A 14,159-nucleotide genomic window follows, 5' to 3' on the forward strand; every position below is an offset into this window, starting at 1 on the left:
AAAAAAATGTAAACTTTTGATTACATTCAAAATGTAATCTTTTTAAAGTAACTTAAATTATTTGAAGTTTTTGCACCTGGAGTTCTGAACAGCAGATTACATTGCTGTAGTAATGTCCAAGGGTTGTTTCACCTGCTATCCCGAGGGGAAAAAAAATGGCTTCTTGCAATGGAAGGTCTGGATAAAGGAGCTGCCCAACTGAGTAATCCAACCCTGATTTCCCCCTTTCCTGTGCTCCACATCACACAGGCATTTGTACTAGATGACCAAGACTCTTCCTATTTCTCAATGTGGAGCAAGATTTAAGATCTGACCCCTCATTACAAACATCTGACTTTCAAAAGCTTTGTCAAAACTTGTGAGTCTTAAAAAGTTCATAAAGACCTTGCACAAGGTTCATGTCCTAAATACATGGCAGAACCAAGTTTTTGATTTCTTCAGAAAAGGAACTTTTGCTTGAGGAAGGATATGGATATGCTCTCCATTCAGGATGTTTAAAAGGAAATGCTAGACCCTTATCAGCTGCAACTATTTTAATAAGTAATTCTTTATCATTGATCCAGTTTGAGCCCTCATGGCAGCTTTCCTTTTTACATTTCTCCTTTTCCTAGCTGACTAATCAGTTAACATTTGCCTTGTTTATATTTCTGATGATGTAATCCAAAACACTTGTTTTCTAATATTCTCAGGAAAAGAATCACCTTCAAATTTCCTAAGCCAATATTCAGCCTCCTTGAAACCTTAAACGAATAACTGAAAGGAACCAATCTTAGGAGGGAGTCCTATCTGATAAATCTTTCTACCCACTTTTGGCACTTTCTGTGAGGCATACTTTTTGCCTCTAGGTTTTGCATGGTCAATTGCACTATATTAAATGTCTCACTCACAAGCCAAACCACATTTGTTTTGGGTACAATGTCCAGATGACACTTTTCATCCCAAGGTAGGTCAAGCGAGCCCTTGGTTAAGAAGCAGGCAGCCTCTGCCAAAGCAGCAAGGGCAGCAGACCTTGTGGACGTACTTGGTCCATTTTGGATTCAGTTGACCCTAAGGCTCTTCTGATTTAGGTTTAAACACATCAATAATATTCCTTTTAAGATCCTTTACGAAGTAACTTCCAGTTGACCCTCAGAGATTCTTTCTGGAAAAACTTCCACTTTTATTGTTTGTTCTGCTCTCAATATAATAATACCAGCAAATTATGGATCATCTACAAATACATTCTTCTCTGAAGTTTCACCCAGGCCCATGAGAGACCACGGGACCGGTCCTTGGGCACAGCCTAAATTCCTAGTCGCAGGCCCTGCGGAGGGCGGCTGCACTCTTGTAGCAAGTCACTTCCTGCAGCATCAGGGCGCCCCTAACCCCTGCCCCGCCAGGACGCCTCTCCTTGGCTGGGCCCAGGAGATCCACCGCAGCCTCGATTCTAGCTCCTCCTCCTCTTCATCTACGTTCCCGCCGCAGGCGGATCCGCAGGCCAGGCTCACAGGGCTCCACCATGGACTCCGTCTCTGCCTTAGGTGTTGATACCTGATGTGAGCAGCGGGTGCCCAGTCCAGTGATTCACGCGGAACTGGAGCGGCTACGTCACACCTATGCCACCTCACTAGCCAAAGGGCCAGATCAGTGCCAGCCCCTCAGTTGCCCCGCCCCACGCAGTCAGCCAAACCCCAGTTCTTGGCTCCGCAGGGTGTCCACCTCGAGTTTGTGCAGAAAGATTGGGGAGGAGGGGAGGGCCTCTCATAAATTTTTTTTTTAAATACTTTTTTTCAACTAGTAGATTAAGCATGTATCTTTTAAAAAAATTAAATAAAAAAAAATAGAAGACCAGTTCAGAAAGAGGAATAGGTGGCAGGAGAAGGGGATGGAAAGAGAAAATACTAAGGAATGACATGGAGTAAATAATATCTCATGCATGCATGACCCCGCTATTATGTATAATTATAATGTAAATAAAGTATTTTTTTAAAAATTCAGCAAAGCATTAATCAATGATTGAATTTGTTGCTCTGAATTGAAGTTTCTCCATTTTAGGAAAACTTACCTAAATGAGGAAGCACCTTTGAATTTGAACTCTATATACTTTCTTATAAGTCAAGAGTAGAATCTGGCTTCTGTAAAATGTCATTTCAGACAAAGCTAACTGGTAAGGTCACTCTACATCTGTGCTACTCACTGACCTCCTGTGGCTGTTTAAATTTAAGTTTAACTTACTTAAAACTCAATACGATAAAAACAAACAAAAACCAAAACTGGGTACTTTATTTGAGTTTTGCCATCCACCATTCAAATTCTGAACAGCCATACAGGTAACTAGAAGCCACCATATTGGGCAGCTCTGCCAAAGGAACATTTCATGATGGTAGAAGTGCACGTTGCAGTCATCACTGGAGATTACTTTCTAGATTTACTTAATGGTAACTCTACTCTATTTAGCCCGAAACCTAGTAAAGGAAATAGAGTATATAAAATCATAGAGATTATTTTTACCAGTGAGTTAATAGATGGTAAAATTATACCATATACCACATTAAATGAAAAGAATATTTTCATGTATTTTATTCATATAAAATACACATATTTGTTGCTTATAAATTACATGATTGGTGTTTACATATGAATTTATTTGTTTCACCTAAGTGTTACATAATATTTGTAAGGCAGGCACTGAGTAATGCTTTAAAATGTGACCCAAGAAACATAAAAAAGGGGAAACTCTGCCTCAAAATGAAGCTACCTCCTGATGGCCATTCAACAGACTGACTTTTCTCCAGATATTTTCTTTCCAAAAATTTTTATTTGTGGTATCTTTGACACCTTCAGCAGAAAATAAGACTTCATTTTCATATATTTTTTTAGTGGCAGGTGAAATTGTTCATATTAATAAGAATCAATTAAAACTACCAATTGCCACATGGAAACCCTTCTGAATTCTAAAATCCTTCTGCAAACTTTCCTACATTTTTGGAGTGTGTGTACTCAGTCAATATCAACCACTGACTTTCAACAGAAACTTAGAGTTCCCTGAGCACTCTGCCCTTGGGGGTTCACTATACTCCTTAATTCTGTGCTATTCATGTTTCTTTGAAATTTATTCCACAATAATTTGGCTACCACATTCTATGTCTCATAGAAAGAGCCCACCTTCATGGTTATGAAGCAAGTGAGGCAGTGTAGGGGGACATCTGCCTGGGAGGGAGGAGGTAAGAATGGTGAAATTGAAGGCCTTGAAACACACATCTAGCCATCTATGGGAAGGGAGGGGATTGTGGGATTTTGAGATTGTTGGCTGATTATATCAAGGGTAAATTGAAAAGAAAAAGTAGGTCTTCCATCATCATTCAGAGAGAACCTACAGATGGAACTGAACCCCAGTAGCAGAGGTGAACTAGAGAGAAGACCAAACCTCAGTAAAACCTGCTAAAACTGCAAACCAAACCTGACCAAATGCAATTTTTCTGGGAGTAACTGAATATCTATCTTAAAAAAATGTAAATTTAAATATGATGCTGGTGCCCTAAGAGAGAGAACTCTGTGTTGCAAATTTCTTGTTAGAAAACTTCACCTTGTTATTGCTGTCTCTGTTGACAAGTATATGAATGATATTAAAAGTTAAGTGTGAATCTTGCCAGTCTTTTAAAATACAAAAATGTAAAGAGGAGAGACAACATAAGTGATAAAGAAGATCTATGAGAAACAGAGTCCTGGGGTCACTCAGCTATGAACTATGTAGACAAGAACTTTAACACAACTGATCAATATATTCAGGGAACAGAAAAAATAGAGGAATTTTTAAAGATAATGGGAATTTAAAAAAAATAGTTATTTTTAACTAAAAAGTCTAATAATATCTGAAATTATAATAATAGATAAATTTAAAGAAGATGCTATTAGATTATTGAAAAACATGGCAGATTAAAGGAAAATATCTAAAAGGAATCACAAAGACAAAATAAGCATAGAGGGGAGATCCAACATGGCGGCAGGCGCAGAGAGATCAAGTCTCTGACCTCTTAAGCTGCGCGGGCATAGGGAGTCATAAACCGTCTAAATGCTGCTTTCTCAGGATCACTAGGCAATGCTGAGCTGACATGGATCTGGGGCAAACAGTCTGGGCCTCTCAGAACACACACCAAGCCCGGAGAGGCTGAATTCAAGCTCCCTTTCGCCTGCTTCTCGCAGACAAACTGCTGTGACTGAGCACCAAAAGATCCCACTGAAACAACTGGTCAGCCCTTCGGATCCTATGGAGGTTAATGCCAACTGAGCCTTCATAGGCAGTGGCCACAGGATTGAAACGGGGCTTCGGAGAGACAGTCAGGACCCACCCATTGCATTGATCACCTGGCAAAGGGAACGAACTGTAACCATTTGCATGGGATACCACTATGGCAGAGAACTGATGTCACCAGAATGCGGCGGAGGAGATAACTTCATTGAAGCCAGCGGCGACAGGTGTGTAATCCCCTAGCCTTCCCTCTCCTCACAGCGAGGAAACCTTAGGGTCGCTCCCAGCTCTCCCTTGAGTGCGATAGCCAGACCAAGGGAATCAGGAGTGGTGCGGGACCTGCGGCATGGAACTCCAGGATACCGCTCCCACCAGTACTGACAACTGAGGTCTCTGGCACCAGCTACGGGGGCGTGGCTACCGGAGGGCAAGCAAAATTTGCTGAGGGTTCTCAACCTCAAGCTCTACAAACTTAGGGTCTGAGGGAATGGAAAACAGGGAGAGTGTGCCCAGTCATTCATGAAAACGGGGCTCCCAGGAGCAGCAGACCTGGAGTGTAGCCAGTATTGTGGTGAGCGTCACCAGTGAGCAGGGCCTGGCTTGAGGAAAAGTGGGGAAGTGCCTAGACACAAGAGAAGGCCCTAGGCACTCAGGATTGGAGACCCGCCCAGTCTGGGAGGAGGAGCTGCTGCACAGTGATTGGTTCCTGCCTATTGAGAGGAGAAGCTTGGCCCGGTGGGCACAGCACCACCTACTGGAAGAGAAGTTAATCAAACTCGAAGATTGAATTTATTAATTTTGTTTAAATTTTTATTTTTAGTTGTTGTTTTTTTAATTTTTTTAAATTTTTTTTTAAAAAAATTTAATTTAAATTTTTATTTTTTTTAAAAAAAAATTTTCTTTTTTTATTTTCTATTTTTTTCTTTTGTGTTTTCATTTCTTTTCAATTTTCTTATTCCCCCTTCCTTGAATTCTACCTGCTTACTCTCATTCTCTTTAGTGACTTATTCCCTTCCCTTCTCATACCTTTCCTCCCAAGCATCAAATAAATTTATAGGCATAAACAGTAACTCAGCAGTCAAACAGAAGAAGAAGTAATATGAGTAGTATGAAAAAGCAAGGAAGAAAAGGAGTACAAACAATGCAGGACAGCCTAAATATTCAGGAGGACCTAGAGGCATCAGAAAAAATGGTCAAATAAGGAATGCAAGGAATACCTTAGATAGATGGTATGGAACCTTAAAGAAGTTATGAGACAGCAAATTCAAACAGTGAAAGAACACATTGAAAATGAATCACATAAACAGAAAAAAAGAAGTTAAGCATCTTTATCAGGAGATAGAAATTATAAAAAAAATCAAACAATAATTCTAGAAATGAAAGAAACTATAAACCAAATTAAAAACTCAAATGAGAGTATCACTAACAGAGTGGAGCAAGTAGAAGCCCGAACGTCAGATAATGAAGACAAAATATATCATCTTGAAAAGAGTCTAGCCAACTCAGAAAAGCTGCTAAAAAATCACGAGAAAAACATCCAAGAGATATGGGATAACATAAAAAAACAAACTTAAGAGTCATCAGGAGAGAGGAAGATATAGAGATTCAACCCAAGGGAATGAGTACCCTGCTGAATGAAATAATTACAGAAAACTTTCCAGAAATAAAAAAGGAAACGGATATACAAATTGTAGGTGCATACAGGACACCAAGCATACAAAATCACAGTAGACCAATGCCAAGACACATTGTGATGAAGATATCCAATATACAGAACAAAGAGAAAATATTAAAAGCTACAAGAGAAAGGGGGCAGATTACATTCAGGGGTAAACCAATAAGGTTAACAGCAGACTTTTCATCACAGACGCTGAAAGCGAGAAGATCTTGGAATAACATATTTCAAACACTGAAAGACAATGGATGCCAACCAAGAATTTTGTATCCAGCAAAATGAAGCTTCAGGTATGACAATGAAATAAAAATATTTCATGATAAACAAAAGTTAAAAGAATTTGCAGCCAGAAAACCAGCATTGCAAAGCATTTTGAGCAAAACACTACACGAGGAAGAAATGAAAAACAATAACCAAAATCATCAGTGGGAAATGCCTCAGTAAAGACAGAGGGCGGGGGGAAAGCTAATCATGGAGGAACAAACTAAATTTTTAAAAAAAAGATAAATAATCAAACATGGCTGGAAGTACAAACCATACATCAATAGTAACTCTAAATGTTAATGGCTTAAACTCTCCAATAAAGTGACATAGGCTGGTAACATGGATTAAGAAAACAAATCCAACAATATGCTGCCTCCAGGAGACACATCTGATTGGAAAAGGCATACACAGGCTGAAGGTGAAAGGTTGGGAAAAAATATACCACGCACACGGTCCTTGTAAGCAAGCATGGATGACCATCCTCATTTGGAATAAAGTCAACTTCAAGACTAAGTTAAGCAAAAGGGATAAGGAAGAACATTACATACTGTTAAAAGGAACCATTCACCAACAAGACATAATAATTATCCATATTTATGCACCAAATAATGGTGCTGTGACATTCATAAAACAAACTCTTCTCAAGTTTAAGAATCAAATAGACCACAACACAATAATTATGGGTGACTTCAACACACCTCTCTCACCATTGGACAGATACTCCAAATAAAAGTTGAATAAAGAAACTATAGAACACAATATCACAATCAATACCTAGACTTAACTAATATATATAGAATATATCAACCATCATCAAGTGGATATACTTTTTTCTCAGCAGTACATGTATCCTTCTCAAAAATAGACCATATATTATGCCATAGGGCAACCCTCAGTAAATATAAAGAACTGGATATAATACCATGCATTTTATCTGATCATAATGGAATGAAACTGGATTCAATGATAAAAGAAGGAAGGAAATATCCTACATCACATGGAAAATGAACAATATGTTACTAAATGATCAATGGGTTACAGAAGACATAAAGGAGGAAATCAAAAAATTCTTAGAGACAAATGAAAATACAGACACAACATATCAGAATCTATGGGACACAATGAAAGCAGTTTTTTTTTTTTTTTATTGGTCGTTCATAACATTACATAGTTCTTGATACATCATATTACACGTTTGATTCACGTGGATTATGAACTCCCTCTTTTACCCCGTATACAAATTGCTGTATCACATCAGTTTCCCTTCCATTGATTGACATATTGCCTTTCTAGTGTCTGATGTATTCTGCTGTCTGTCCTATTCTCTACTATCCCCCCTCCCCTCCTCTCCCCTCCCCTCCCCTTTTCTCTCTCTACCCCTTCTACTGTAAGTCATTTCTTCCATTTGTATTATCTTGTCTTACCCCTCCTTTCCTCTTATATGACATTTTGTATAACCCTGAGGATCGCCTTCCATTTCCATGCAATTTCCCTTCTCACTCCCTTTCCCTCCCACCTCTCATCCCTGTTTAATGTAGATCTTCTTCTCAAGCTCTTCGTCCCTACCCTGTCCTTGTTTACTCCCCTTATATCAAAGGAGTCATTTGGTATTTGTTTTTTAAAGATTGACTAGCTTCACTTAGCATAATCTGCTCTAATGCCATCCATTTCCCTCCAAATTCTATGATTTTGTCATTTTTTAATGCAGAGTAATACTCCATAGTATATAAATGCCACATTTTTTTATCCATTCATCTATTGAAGGGCATCTAGGCTGGTTCCACAGTCTTGCTATCGTGAATTGAGCTGCTATGAACATCGATGTAGCAGTGTCCCTGTAGCATGCTCTTGTTAGGGCTTTAGGGAATAGACCGAGAAGGGGAATAGCTGGGTCAAATGGTGGTTCCATTCCCAGCTTTCCAAGAAATCTCCATACTGCTTTCCAAATTGGCTGCACCAATTTGCAGTACCACCAGCAATGAACAAGAGTGCCCTTTTCCCCGCATCCTCTCCAGCACTTATTGTTGTTTGACTTCCTAATGGCTGCCAGTCTTACTGGAGTGAGATGGTATCTTAGGGTAGTTTTGATTTGCATTTCTCTGACTGCTAGCGATGGTGAGCATTTTTTCATGTACTTGTTGATTGATTGTATGTCCTCCTCTGAGAAGTGTCTGTTCAGGTCCTTGGCCCATTTATTGATTGGGTTATTAGTTATCTTATTGTCTAATTTTTTGAGTTCTTTGTATATTCTGGTTATTAGGGCTCTATCTGAAGTGTGTGGAGTAAAGATTTGTTCCCAGGATGTAGGCTCCCTGTTTATCTCTCTTATTGTTTCTTTTGCTGAGAAAAAACTTTTTAGTTTGAGTAAGTCCCATTTGTTGATTCTATTTGTTAACTCTAGCGCTATGGGTGTCCTATTGAGGAATTTGGAGCCCGATCCCACAGCGTGTAGATCATAACCAACTTTTTCTTCTATCAGATGCCATGTCTCTGATTTAATATCAAGCTCCTTGATCCATTTTGAGTTAACTTTTGTGCACGGCGAGAGATATGGATTCAGATTCATTTTGGTGCAAATGGATTTCCAGTTTTCCCAGCACCATTTGTTGAAGATGCTATCCTTCCTCCATTGCATGCTTTTAGCCCCTTTATCAAAAATAAGATAGTTGTAGTTTTGTGGATTGGTTACTGTGTCCTCTATTCTGTACCATTGGTCCACCCTCCTGTTTTGGTACCAGTACCATGCTGTTTTTGTTACTATTGCTCTGTAGTATAGTTTGAAGTCTGGTATCGCTATACCACCTGATTCACACTTCCTGCTTAGTATTGTTTTTGCTATTCTGGGTCTTTTATTATTCCATATGAATTTCATGATTCTTTTATCAATTTCTACAAGATATGCTGTTGGGATTTTGATTGGCATTGCATTGAACTTATATAGGACTTTTGGTAATATCGCCATTTTGATGATGTTAGTTCTGCCTATCCATGAGCAGGGTATATTTTTCCATCTTCTAAGGTCTTCTTCTATGTCTTTCTTTAGGGTTCTATAATTTTCATTGTATAAGTCTTTCACCTCTTTTGTTAGGTTGATTCCCAAGTATTTTATTTTTTTGGGGGATATTGTGAATGGAGTAGTTGTCCTCATTTCCGTTTCAGAGGATTTGTCGCTGATATACAGGAATGCCTTAGATTTATGCGTGTTGATCTTATATCCTGCCACTTTGCTGAATTCATTTATTAGCTCTAATAGTATCTTTGTAGACCCTTTTGGGTCTGCTAGGTATAGAATCATATCATCTGCAAATAGTGATAATTTAAGTTCTTCTTTTCCTATTTTTATGCCTTTAATTTCTTTCGTCTGCCTAATTGCTCTGGCCAGTGTTTCGAGGACTATGTTGAACAGAAGTGGTGAGAGAGGGCATCCCTGTCTTGTACCAGATCTTAGAGGGAATGCCTTCAATTTTTCTCCATTCAGAATGATGCTGGCCTGTGGCTTATCATAGATTGCTTTTACAATGTTGAGGTATGATCCAGTTATCCCTAATTTTTCTAGAGTTTTGAACATAAAGGGATGCTGTACTTTGTCGAATGCTTTTTCTGCATCTATCGAGATGATCATATGGTTCTTATTTTTAAGTCTATTGATGTGGTGGATAACATTTATTGATTTCCGTATATTGAACCAACCTTGCATACCAGGGATGAATCCTACTTGATCATGGTGTATAATTTTTTTGATATGTATTTGAATCCGATTCGCCAGAATTTTATTGAGGATTTTTGCATCAAGGTTCATTAGAGATATTGGTCTGTAGTTTTCTTTCTTTGAGGTGTCTTTGTCTGGTTTCGGAATCAGGGTGATGTTAGCCTCGTAGAATGAATTTGGAAGTTCTCCCTCTTTTTCTATTTCCTGAAATAGCTTGAAAAGTATTGGTGTTAGTTCCTCTTTAAAGGTTTTGTAAAACTCTGCTGTATACCCGTCCGGTCCTGGGCTTTTCTTAGTTGGTAATCTTTTGATGGTTTCTTCTATTTCCTCTATTGTTATTGGTCTGTTTAGGTTGTCTATATCCTCCTGACTCAATCTGGGCAGATCATAAGACTTAAGGAATTTATCTATGCCTTCACTATCTTCTATTTTATTGGAGTATAAGGATTCAAAATAATTTCTGATTATCTTCTGTATTTCTGAAGTGTCTGTTGTGATATTGCCTTTTTCATCCCGTATGCTAGTAATTTGGGTACTCGCTCTTCTTCTCTTTGTTAGCATGGCCAAGGGTCTGTCAATTTTATTTATTTTTTCAAAGAACCAACTTTTAGTTTTGTCGATTTTTTCAATTGTTTCTTTTGTGAAAGCAGTTTTAAGAGGAAAACTCATCGCCTGGTGGTCATTCCTCAAAAATAGAGAAAAACAACAAATAAATGAGTTCACACTTCATCTCAAAGCCCTAGAAAAGGAAGAGCAAAACAACAGCAAATGTAGCAGAAGGCAAGAAATAATTAAAATCAGAGCGAAAATCAACGAAATTGAAACAAAAGAAACTATTGAAAAATTAACAAAACTAAAAGATGGTTCTTTGAAAAAATATATAAGATTGACAGACTCTTAGCCATGCTAACAAAGAGGAGAGAGAACTCAAATTACTAATATATGGGATGAAAAAGGCAATATCACAACAGGTGCTACAGAAATACAGAAGACAATTAGAAATTATTTTGAAAACCTATATTCCAATAAAATAGAAGATAGTGAAGACAACGATAAATTTCTTAAGTCACATGATTTCTCCAGACTGAGTCAGGAGGATGCACACAATTTGAACAGGCCAATATCAATGGATGAAATAGAAGAAGCAATCAAAAGACTACCAACCAAGAAAAGTCCAAGACCGGATGGGTATACAGCGGAGGTTTACAAAACCTTTAAAGAAGAATTAATACCAATTCTTTTCAAGTTATTTCAGGAAATAGAAATAGAGGGAGTTCTTCCAAATTCATTCTATGAGGCCAACATCACCCTGATTCCAAAACCAGACAAAGATACCTCAAAGAAAGAAAACTACAGACCAATATCTCTAATGAACCTAGATACAAAAATCCTCAATAAAATTCTGGCAAATCGGATACAAAAACACATCCAAAAAATTGTGCACCATGATCAAGTAGGATTTATCCCTGGGATGCAAGGATGGTTCAATATACGGAAATCAATAAATGTTATTCACCACATCAATAGACTTAAAGATAAGAACCATATGATCATCTCGATAGACACAGAAAATGCATTCGACAAAGTACAGCATCCCTTTATGTTCAAAACATTAGAAAAACTAGGGATAACAGGAACTTACCTCAACATTGTAAAAGCTATCTATGCTAGGCCTCAGGCTAGCATCATTCTAAATGGAGAAAAATTGAAGGCATTCCCCTTAAAATCTGGAACAAGACAGGGATGCCCTCTATCACCACTTCTATTCAATATAGTTCTCAAAACACTGGCCAGAGCAATTAGACAGACAAAAGAATTTAAAGGCATAAATATAGGAAAAGAAGAACTTAAATTATCACTATTTGCAGAAGACATGATTCTATACCTAGAAGACCCAAAAGGGTCTACAAAACAACTACTAGAACTAATAAATGTATTCAGCAAAGTGGCAGGATATAAAATCAACACGCACAAATTAAAGGCATTTCTGTATATCAGCGACAAAACTTATGAAATGGAAATGAGGAAAAACACTCCATTCAAAATATCCTCAAAAAAAAAAAATTCTTGGGAATCAACCTAACAAAAGAGGTGAAAAATTTATACAATGAAAACTACAGAACCCTAAAGATAGAAGTGGAAGAAGATCTTAGAAGATGGAAAAATATACCCTGTTCATGGATAGGCAGAACGAATATCATCAAAATGGCGATATTACCAAAAGTTCTCTATAGGTTTAATGTAATGCCAATGAAAATCGCAATGGCATTTCTTGTAGAAATAGATAAAGCAATCATGAAATTCATATGGAAAAATAAAAGACCCAGAATAGCAAAAGCAACTCTAAGCAGGAAGTGCAAATCAGGCGGTATAGCGATAACAGATTTCAAACTATATTACAGAGCAATAGTAACAAAAATAGCATGGTGCTGATACCAAAACAGGCGGGTGGACCAACGGTACTGAATAGAGGACACAGGGACTAATACACAAAGTTACAACTATGTTATATTTGATAAAGGGGCTAAAAGCATGCAATGGAGGAAGGATAGAGTCTTCAACAAATGGTGTTGGGAAAACTGGAAATCCATATGCAACAAAATGAAACTGAATCCCCTCCTCTGGCCATGCACAAAAGTTAACTCAAAATGGATAAAGGAGCTTGATATCAAATCAGAGCCTCTGTGTCTGCTAGAAGAAAAAAGTTGGCTCCGATCTACATATTGTGGGGTCGGGCTCCAAATTCCTTAATAGGACACCCATAGCACAAGAGTTAATAACAAGAATCAACAAATGGGACTTACTTAAAATTAAAAGTTTTTTCTCAGCATGAGAAACAATAAGAGAGGTAAATAGGAAGCCTACATCAGGGGAACAAATTTTTTCTCCTCATACTTCATATAGAGCCCTGATATCCAGAGTATACAAAGAACTCAAAAAATTAGACAATAAGATAACAAATAACCCAATCAACAAATGGGCCAAGGACCTGAACAGACAATTCTCAGAGGAGGACATACAGTCAATCAACAAGTACATGAAAAAATGCTCACCATCTCTAGCAGTCTGAGAAATGCAAATCAAAACCACCCTAAGATACCATCTCACTCCAGTAAGATTGGCAGCTATTCTGAAGTCAAACAACAACAAGCGCTGGCGAGGATGTGGGGAAAAGGGTACTCTTCTACATTGCTGGTGTGACTGCAAATTCGTGTGGCCAATTTGGAAAGCAGTGATCTATCACTTCCCTCCCAAATACTTTAATAATAAATGTATTCATAACTCATGACAGATGAGCAATTGAGACTCAAAAGTCAAGTAACTTGAACAAGGTCATAGAGCTGGTAAGTAGTAGAATAAAGTTTCAACCTAAGTCTATCATATGCCAAAGCCTGTGCTCCTAACCACTGAAAAATGCCTGTGTTTTGCAACAAAAACTGAAATAGTCCAAAATATTCAGAAATCCACAGAAAACTTGCAAACTTGATTATTCTTGGCAAATGGGACTGTTGAGTTCATCTGACAATGTCAAAAGTAAAATGTTTTATGAAAGAGAATAGAGGTATATTTGTCAGTTTCATGTTACTATAATAAAATGCTTGAGATAATTCACTTTTAAAAAAGGTTTATTTTCACTAATAGTTTTTGAGGTGTCAGTCCAAGATGGGGTGGACCCATTGCTTTGGGCCTCTGGTGGCAAATAAGTGCAGAGTGTGTGGAGGAGCAAACTGCTTACCTCATGGAAAGTAAGTGGAAGGGAAAGAGATAAGGTGGGGTCCCCTTAGGGGGGCATACATCAATGACCTAGGGGTCCCCATAGGACCTCACCTAAAGGTCCATAGCACCTCCCAATAGTGTCACTTGAAAAATAAGCCTTTAATACGTGGAACTTCAGGGGTCACTACCCATCTTCAAACCATAGCACAAGGTCACCAACAGACATCAGCACCAAGATGTCACACACACTGGTTTTATCTCACAAGGACTGTAAAGCAGTCATCATAAAAATGCATTGACAAGCAACAAAATCCATGCAAAGAGACATTGTAATCAACCTTCAGAAAACTAAAGAAAAAAGGCCAAAACACATGGAAAGCAGCATGAGAGAAATATAACATAACCTGCAGAGGAAAAAATCCACTCAAATGACAGTGGATTCCTCATCAGAAACCATGGAGGCCAGAAAGGAGTGACCTGGTATTTTTTAAGAGCTGAAAGAAAATAATTATCAGCTCTGAATTCTCTATCCTATGAAATTATCCTTCAGGAAGGGAGGGTCTCAA

The 14,159-nt window shown here is 38.0% G+C and overlaps 1 pseudogene; it reads right to left on the minus strand.

The window, feature by feature from the left end:
• Positions 1–285: 285 nt before the first annotated feature.
• On the minus strand, positions 286–1,181 carry LOC144256117 (phosphatidylinositol 4-kinase type 2-beta pseudogene; annotated as a pseudogene).
• Between the last annotated feature and the right edge of the window lie 12,978 nt (positions 1,182–14,159).

Source organism: Urocitellus parryii, chromosome 7 (genome assembly GCF_045843805.1).
Source record: "Urocitellus parryii isolate mUroPar1 chromosome 7, mUroPar1.hap1, whole genome shotgun sequence".
Classification (NCBI taxonomy): Eukaryota; Metazoa; Chordata; class Mammalia; order Rodentia; family Sciuridae; genus Urocitellus; species Urocitellus parryii.